Below are 7,943 nucleotides of genomic sequence, written 5' to 3'. Positions count from 1 at the left end.
TGAAACACGAAGCAGTCCAATGGCTCTCTCCTAAACAAATTCGTCTCCCTTCTCAGTTTTCTCTGATTTTTTTATTTTATTTTAAGAATTTGATCCAAGTATAGGCAGTCATCTCCAAAGAGTTTAAAGAAGTCTAATTTGTATTTAGGTGAGAATTCGTGTTGTGGCCGTGTGGTGAGAGTCCAAGGCGAAAACATGTTGAAATGTCTTCTTAATTATAAGAGAAACTATGTAATGGTAGAATTGGTTCTCTGTATCTTATTGATTTGACACAATATGCATTGTTGTACTTCCTTCAACAACTATGCTGACTTTTATCAGATTGCTTCGATTAAGAGATTGAGGTTGATTTGGATTCTGCAATGGAAACTGGTTTGGATTCTGCAGGTGTTGTTCTTACATTAACAAAGCCAGGTGCAACACCAAATACTGGATTGTCCAAACGGTTCTTGTTTCCTCCATTCTTCAAGCCTTCATTAACGTACACAGAAAGAATTTTAGCACATACTATACCTTCATTAACATCCATTCTGCGAGCCTTCATTTACGTTCAACCCCAGCTGCAAATTTTTCAGTCGTGTATATCAGAGAGAAAACTGAGAAAGGAGATCGATGAACGGCTTAAGGAGAGACTTTTGGATTGCTTTCTATGTTTGAGAATATGAAAGAAGACACATGGCAAATTATTAGACTGGGTTAGAGAAAATTTTTTCCAAAATAGTTTGGAGGAACGTATCTCTCCACGATTGTTATTTGAAGAAAACAATTTTGACATGAGAAGCACATCACATTTTTAACTTTACACCTTAAAAGTGCCTCCTGATAGTTGGAGGTGAACGTTAATGTTGAAGATGAGAACCTAACCCTCTCTTATCTTAATAGGCTTTGAAACCAGTAAGACAAAAAATCCTAGAGGTATTTTTGTCCCACAATAATTCATATGTATCTATTAGTTAGGCTAGTGTAAAACACATGTTGCATACACGTACGTGGTTGTGTAGGACACCTCAATAAAGTGAAAACTTTAACATTACACCCATCCTACATTAAAACTTTTAGAATAGATTTCCTTGATATTCAAAGATTGCATTAAAATTTGACGTTTTCATACAATAGTTGCTCCACTTGCCATATAAAATGACTATATTTCAAACCTGCTCCTCGTGGTCGGCAATGTGACTCTAATAAGACATCCTAAAAATTGATCAGCTACTATCTTCTTTCACCGACCTTGAAGATTTACAATCTCGGAAAAATCTTGTCCACTGATCGTACTACTACTACATATGTCATTGGGTAGGACAACTTCCTTCTCAAGCCTGGCATCTTTGTCCGCACTCTCCTGCAACTGCAACGCTAGCTCAAGGTCCCGCACCACATCATTCATTGATGGCCGGTTGATTCCATTGTCGTGCAAACAATTAACCGCAATCTCAGCAAATGTCTTCAAACACTCAGTTGCTATTTCACCCTTCAATGATGGATCAATGATCTGGTCAACCTCTCCATCGCTATAGCATTTTGGAGCCCACTCTCCTAGGCATACCACTTGCATCTCTCCATTACGTATTATGGGCGGCTTCGCAGACAATACTTCGAACAAAACTACACCAAACGAGTATACATCAGACTTCTGAGACAATTGTTGACGTCGGTAATATTCTGGATCTAAATACCCAAAAGTACCCTTTACATTTGTGCTGACGTGGGCTTCTGACTTTCCTATTTTGGATAACCCAAAATCAGACACCTTTGCCTCCCATTTCTCATCCAATAAGATATTTGTTGTCTTCACATCACGATGAATGATTGTGTGGTTCGCGCCCATGTGAAGATAGTTCAACCCACGTGCTGCACCGATACATATCTCCAACCGTTGCTTCCAACAAAGAGGAGGATTATTGGTGGTTTTGTAGAGATGATCACGAAGGGTCCCACGAGCCATAAAATCATAGACGAGGATCATCTCATTGCCATCGTTACAGTAGCCTATTAAAGAAACGAGGTGACGGTGGCGAAGCTGGGAGAGCATCTCAATTTCGGTCTCGAACTCATGAGCCCCTTGTTGAGAACCGGGTGTCAACCGCTTGATCGCAACTAGGTTGGCCCCACTGTCAATGTTTATGTACCCTTTGTACACGTTACCAAACCCACCAACCCCAATTATGAGAGCTTCGTCGAAGTTGTGGGTAGCTGCTTTAATCTTAGCCAGTGAAAAGTGACGACACTGATCAGACGGCAAAGATGACCTGTGAGTCTTTGATGACTTGTTTGTAGAGCTGGAGTAGAGCTGGACTCCTTGTCTCTTTTGCGCCGCCGGAGAATGAAGAATCCGAGAATGGATAGCACAATAAAGCCGAAAAGTCCACCACCACCGACGGCACCTATTATTGTAGTAGTGTTATTCTTTTACTTGGTCGGTGCTGGTGACGGAGCTATTATTGTAGTGTTATTCTTGGACTTCGTTGGAGGGGTCAAAGCAACTTGGCCGGGATTGGATATGCCATTAGAGGTGCCTGCTTTAATGATTTCGACACCGTTCAAGATTGCATCATTGTAAGCAGTCTGCCATTCTTGTGGGTTTGCTTCTAATGCGAGAGAGAGATTCATTTTCTTCTCGCCTTCTTTGCCAAACATGGAAACCACGTAGTCTCTATATACCGGAACTCCATTTCCACCACTCCAAGCTATCACGTCGGCTGCTCTCTGTGCGGTCATATTTGCTATGAAAATTAGAAACACTCTATCTCCTACCTGAGTGATCTCTGGTTGAAACTCGCAGAAGTGTAGCCTAACGAGATAGACAAACCCAGAATCTACGGGGAATTCCCAGGTGAGATTGTAGCTCTTGTTGATAGTTGTGTTCGCCCCCATTGTCCGGGCAGTGCGATAGACGTCTTCTGGCGCAGTGTACGGAAGTATCGTGGTAAACTTCAGTTCAATAGTTTTGTTAGCAGCTACAACAGATTGTTCATACGCTATGAAGTACTTATCGTCCTGACTCCAGCCTCGGAACATGCTTGTGTCTTCAGAGGGTGGAATGGAGCGGCCACCAACATTTACTCTGTATAACGTCTCCATAGCAGTGCTGTTATCGATGCGGTACAGGTTCAGCTGGCCGATAAAAGAAACCCCTCCCTCATCAGCAGACGGGGTTGAATAGAGATTGGTAGGCATCGACAAGATTTCAATTCCATTGATAAAAGCGTGTGAATTAGAAACGCTGGGAGTGAAGGTGAAGTTCAGCATCTCATCTTCCACGATGCTGATTAAGTATTCTCTCAATATGGTATCCTCTTTAAGTGAAGGGCTGAAATTGTCAAGAAGAGTAAAGCGTCCCGCTTTGACAGAGAATTGGGGTTTAGAGCGATCAAATTTGGGGTACGAAGCCGGGTTGAAGTATAGTCGAATGAATTTTTGGCCGGCTTTGACCGGGAACATGTAGGTGAATTCGGAGAGAGAGACCCGGGCTGTGGTATAGGGTGTTTGAACATCAGAGAAGCGTGGAACTGAGCTGGCGCCAAAAGATGTCTGGTTTAGAGAGTTTTCAATAGGGAAGAATTTTGAAGACACGTCTCCAATCCAGATTCGCCCGTCTGGAGAAGTTGAATTGCCAGAGGAACCACAGGTTACGAGAATCATATCGATCGGTGTGTAAGGATACGGCGAGCCACCGGCGACGGTGCTTGTCAGGTGGTATAGCAAGAAGGCTATGTAGAGAGGTGTAAAACGTGGTAACAGGTTGGTCCAGAGACGTGTTTTGCTTCTGTTCCACATCGATCGTAGCGCACAGAGACGCAGAGAGAGAGAGAGAGAGACAGAGAGAGAGAGAGAGGGTAATTGAAGCTCAGTACGTAATTGCAAAGTCATCTACTCATTATGTTTTATGGTTAAATCTTAACTATGCTGGTTAACGAAATTTGTAAAAATACTCGCATTTAAATCTTTGTATTTTATTTTTTTAATTTAATTAAAAAAATTATAAATTCAATACCATAAATTAAGAATTTTTGTATAATAAAATTTTTTGATGGGAGTTAAGGAAGTTTCCCTATATGAACGGACTCAACGGAGGTTAAACTGAAGTCACGTCATTTCATTTTCTGGAAATTGAAGGGAGTAGTTAACGAAATTGATGCGATGCTAGTGAGTCGAAATGGACATTGCAGAGGCAACCGAGATCCACACGCATCTTTCCAGATAAGCTTTCCATGTAGTGGAAATCTTCCATGGATCATGCGTAACGTTTAGTGGGTTGGCAACACTAATTTAATTTTCAGGATTTACTAACTTTTTCAAAGTATTGACCCCTTCGTTTTGATTGAGACAAATGTTATACTTTTCAAAAACAAATTTTATAATTTATTCTATAGGAGATTATGACACATTATTTAAGAAGCAAATTCAGAAAAAAAAAAAAAAAATTTGGGTGGTCATCCATTTTTTAAGACAAAAAGAAAAATATAGAAATTACAGTATATAATTTTTTTTTTTTTTTTTCTAGTGTTACTTTAAAAAAAAAAAAAAAAACATATGTTGACAACATGATGACACATGATGCGTTTAAAGTAAGAGGGAGACATGGTACAAATCAGAGTTTTTTTTTTTTTTTTCTCCAATAAAAAAATAACACATTAGCTTTGAATACTAAAACTGAAAAAGACAGAAATACAATTATTTAGTCTCTCCCATTTTTTTCAATTCTGTGTTGTTCTTTTCGACAGTCCCCACTTTCCCAATTCAAGACAATGATAACGCGAAAAAAGAGAATGAAAAGCACGCTAGCAGTGGCCAATTTTCTTCAAAGTTCAATCGAGTGAGATTCATTAGGGATCCATAGGCGGAAATTACTTGATGTTGGCAGCATAGTGGCAAACCGTTTGAACAATTTTCAATTCCTATATAACTGACGAGAGGAAAATTTTGTTTGATGAGCGAAAATTAATGTTAATTATTCTCTCCAACAAGAAGTCTGAAAGAGAAGGGTGTGAAGTAGGGGATTTATGTGGTCTAGTCTGATTTAACCTACGGAAATTTACTACAAATTGAGTTATTTCATGCAAACGCATCCAATAAAGTGATATGTGTCCTTTAATATGTGAAAATTAATTTTATTTTTTTTTATTTTTTTATTTTTTTTTATTTTTTATGGGAAGTTGTTGGGAAGTTACAATCCCCACCGTGGGTAAATGGAGTCCTAAGCTAGCTGCCGCTTGTGCCTTGATTTACATGAAAATACAATAGATGAATAGAGTTATCTTAGAGCAATTAGATTACGAATAAATTTTTTCGATTATTTGATAATTATTAACCAAACATGTGATTCTCACATTTTTTTTAATAGTTATTAGACTCATGTCACTTTATTATATGCATTTTTATAAAATAGTTACAAACTAGTTTGTAACTGTTAGAGATAATATGTAGGTTGTCCTACATTGCCCAAGTGAGAAGAGACTTTGGTCATTGGCTTGTATAAAAGCCTCCTCCTATTGTCTCACATTGCTAAGATACAAGGAGTTCTTAAGGTAGTTTGGTTTAAGACTTACATCCACACACTAAAGTCCTATTGGCATATCTTATTTTATTGAGTGATTTGATTGTGCATAATAGGTGAAGGGAAATGAGCTCCTTGTATCTTAGCAATGTGGGACAAGATGAGTAGGTTTTTATACAAGCCAATGACCAAAGTCTCTCATCACTTGATCAATGTGAGACAACCCCATATTATCTCTAACAAAAACAAATTATTTGTCATGGTTTTACGGGAAAGTAAAATTTTATCTCATCAAACAACACAAACTTTTAGATCAAACAACGTCAAAATTTCCTCTCATCAAACATATATAGCTTAAGCTCAACAACACCATCACTTAAAAAGCAAACCCAATCGAAAAAAGAACACATACTTAATTAGATCGGGGAAAAACCACATGCAGATGGAACGATTTTAGTTTTTTTTTTTTTTTCCCTCATGTTCTTCTCTATATTTTTAAAATGCAAGAACAAGGGGGCGAATCGGGCTGGACCTTGAAAATATGCCACTGGATTCTATTCCATTCTCTTGAATTGGGGGACCATATATCGATCGAAGAGAACAGCAAAATGGGGGACTGGGGAGAACAACAAATAATCTTGTGTTTTTTGTCTTTTTCAATTTTATGTTTCAAGTGAGGCACCTTTGCAAAATTTTGTTTAAAATTTTAAAATGAGGCATAAAAATTTTAAAATTCTGAGAAAAAAAAAAAATTGAGGCACCTTTGAAAAACTTTGTTTAAAATTTTAAACTGGGGAGACATAAAAAATGAGGCACCTCTGCAAAGCTTTGTTTAAAATTTTAAAATTCTTCGTCATCTTCTTTGATCATATGTTTTGCTTTCCTAAGAATAATTCTAACCAACAAGGTATAATGATGATGTTTGTGTTAAAATTTAGAGAAAAATACATTTTACCTTCCAAAGTTTTATCCGATTTGCAATTTGGCCTCTGGCCAATGTTTAAAAATTTAAGGACGTAATAAGTCTCATTTAATTTTATAATAATTTAAGTATTAACAACCGTCACATTTACCCCAGCAAATCTATTCCCTATTTTAATTATCCACTCTTCAAAAGGACCTACATTCTCTCTAGTTTAATTATTCAATTTAAAGTCCCTAAGGGGTAGCTCAATCGGCTGGAGATCATGCCTCATGAAGAGGAAGTCACTAGCTCGAATCTCCCCTTCCCCCTCTTGTGTGAACATGTCAAAAAACAAATAAAAATTATTCAATTTAAAATTCTCCAGAGAGGAGCCCCTTTTACTCTCCGCTCCTACTCTCCTCCTCCCCTTCTGGTTTTTATTTTTTTATTTTTATGTTTGCAGGTATTCTCTGACCAGATCAACAACTCTGGCCAATCCGCTATGCGTCCGTCCACTTTCTACCGTGTTGTGCCATTCATCTCATCCCCGGCTTCTGCTGCTGTTGGCTGGATGTTTGTTTGTGTTTTTTGTTTTGAATAAGAGATTTCTTTTCTCTGGATCTGCCCTCATACGTGAGGAGGAATAATTAACTGTGAGAGGTTATTTTTCACGACCTAGATAATTAGGTGTGAGGGGTTATCTCTCACGGCCGGTTTAAATAAATTTTGTTAGGAAATTTGGCTACCCATGTCTTAGATCTAATCTGCTCAAAATATATCTGCTTTTTAACTGTATTTGTACATGGGTTAACGGAATATTGAATTCATAGGTAGCACCTGTTTGTAAGAATTTTTGTTTGTATCTATGACTTTGTCTTAAGTTATTTGTTTCAGGAAAAAAGAATTGCTTTTAGTCTTAGTTAATTCTCCACATTTATTTATTTTTTTATTTTTGTTTTAGTTTGTTCATGTGAATGTTTGTTTCAGATCAGTGAGCTATACCCAGCTTGTAGTTAGATCTAACAACTAGTTTGACACCCCAAGAAGGTCTCATTTGGATGGTCTTTTTTTAAATTTTTGTCTGTTTTCTGGTGAATTTTATTTTCAACATTTGTTTGTTCCACCGTTATGTGAGTTGCTCTTCTTTTTATAAGAATTTGCAAGCATGTAAATAGCAAATACTAGAAGCATTTGAATAAAAGATAGTGTTATTCCTTTGCTTGATGAGATGAAGTCCTTTATTATTTTTTGGACATAGTTTGTGCTCATAGGTGAAGACTCAAACCCTTCAATATATGTAAGGTTTGTTGCTCTTAGGGTCCACAATTCAAAGGCAAGCCTTGGATTGGGTGGTTTAGTTTGATTGACTTGGCATGAGTTTACTATTGATTATAACCTTATTGTCCGGACGTCCCCAACATGTCATTATTTTGTGTTGTTGTTTCCCTCTTTTCACTTTTTGTTTCATGATAAGAAGTGAATCCTTGAATCCACTTGTCCTTCCATATGCAATGCTTGCACCAACTTGTTTTAATGGCTTAC

General features: G+C 37.6%; 1 pseudogene; it reads right to left on the bottom strand.

Moving 5' to 3' along the window:
- Positions 1-1,124: 1,124 nt before the first annotated feature.
- Positions 1,125-3,763, bottom strand: LOC132171203 (receptor-like protein kinase FERONIA; annotated as a pseudogene).
- Between the last annotated feature and the right edge of the window lie 4,180 nt (positions 3,764-7,943).

The sequence above is a fragment of the Corylus avellana genome, chromosome ca2 (genome assembly GCF_901000735.1).
Source record: "Corylus avellana chromosome ca2, CavTom2PMs-1.0".
NCBI lineage: Eukaryota > Viridiplantae > Streptophyta > Magnoliopsida > Fagales > Betulaceae > Corylus > Corylus avellana.
Note: the sequence above shows the minus strand (reverse complement) of the source record. Positions and strands in the feature narration are given on the sequence as shown.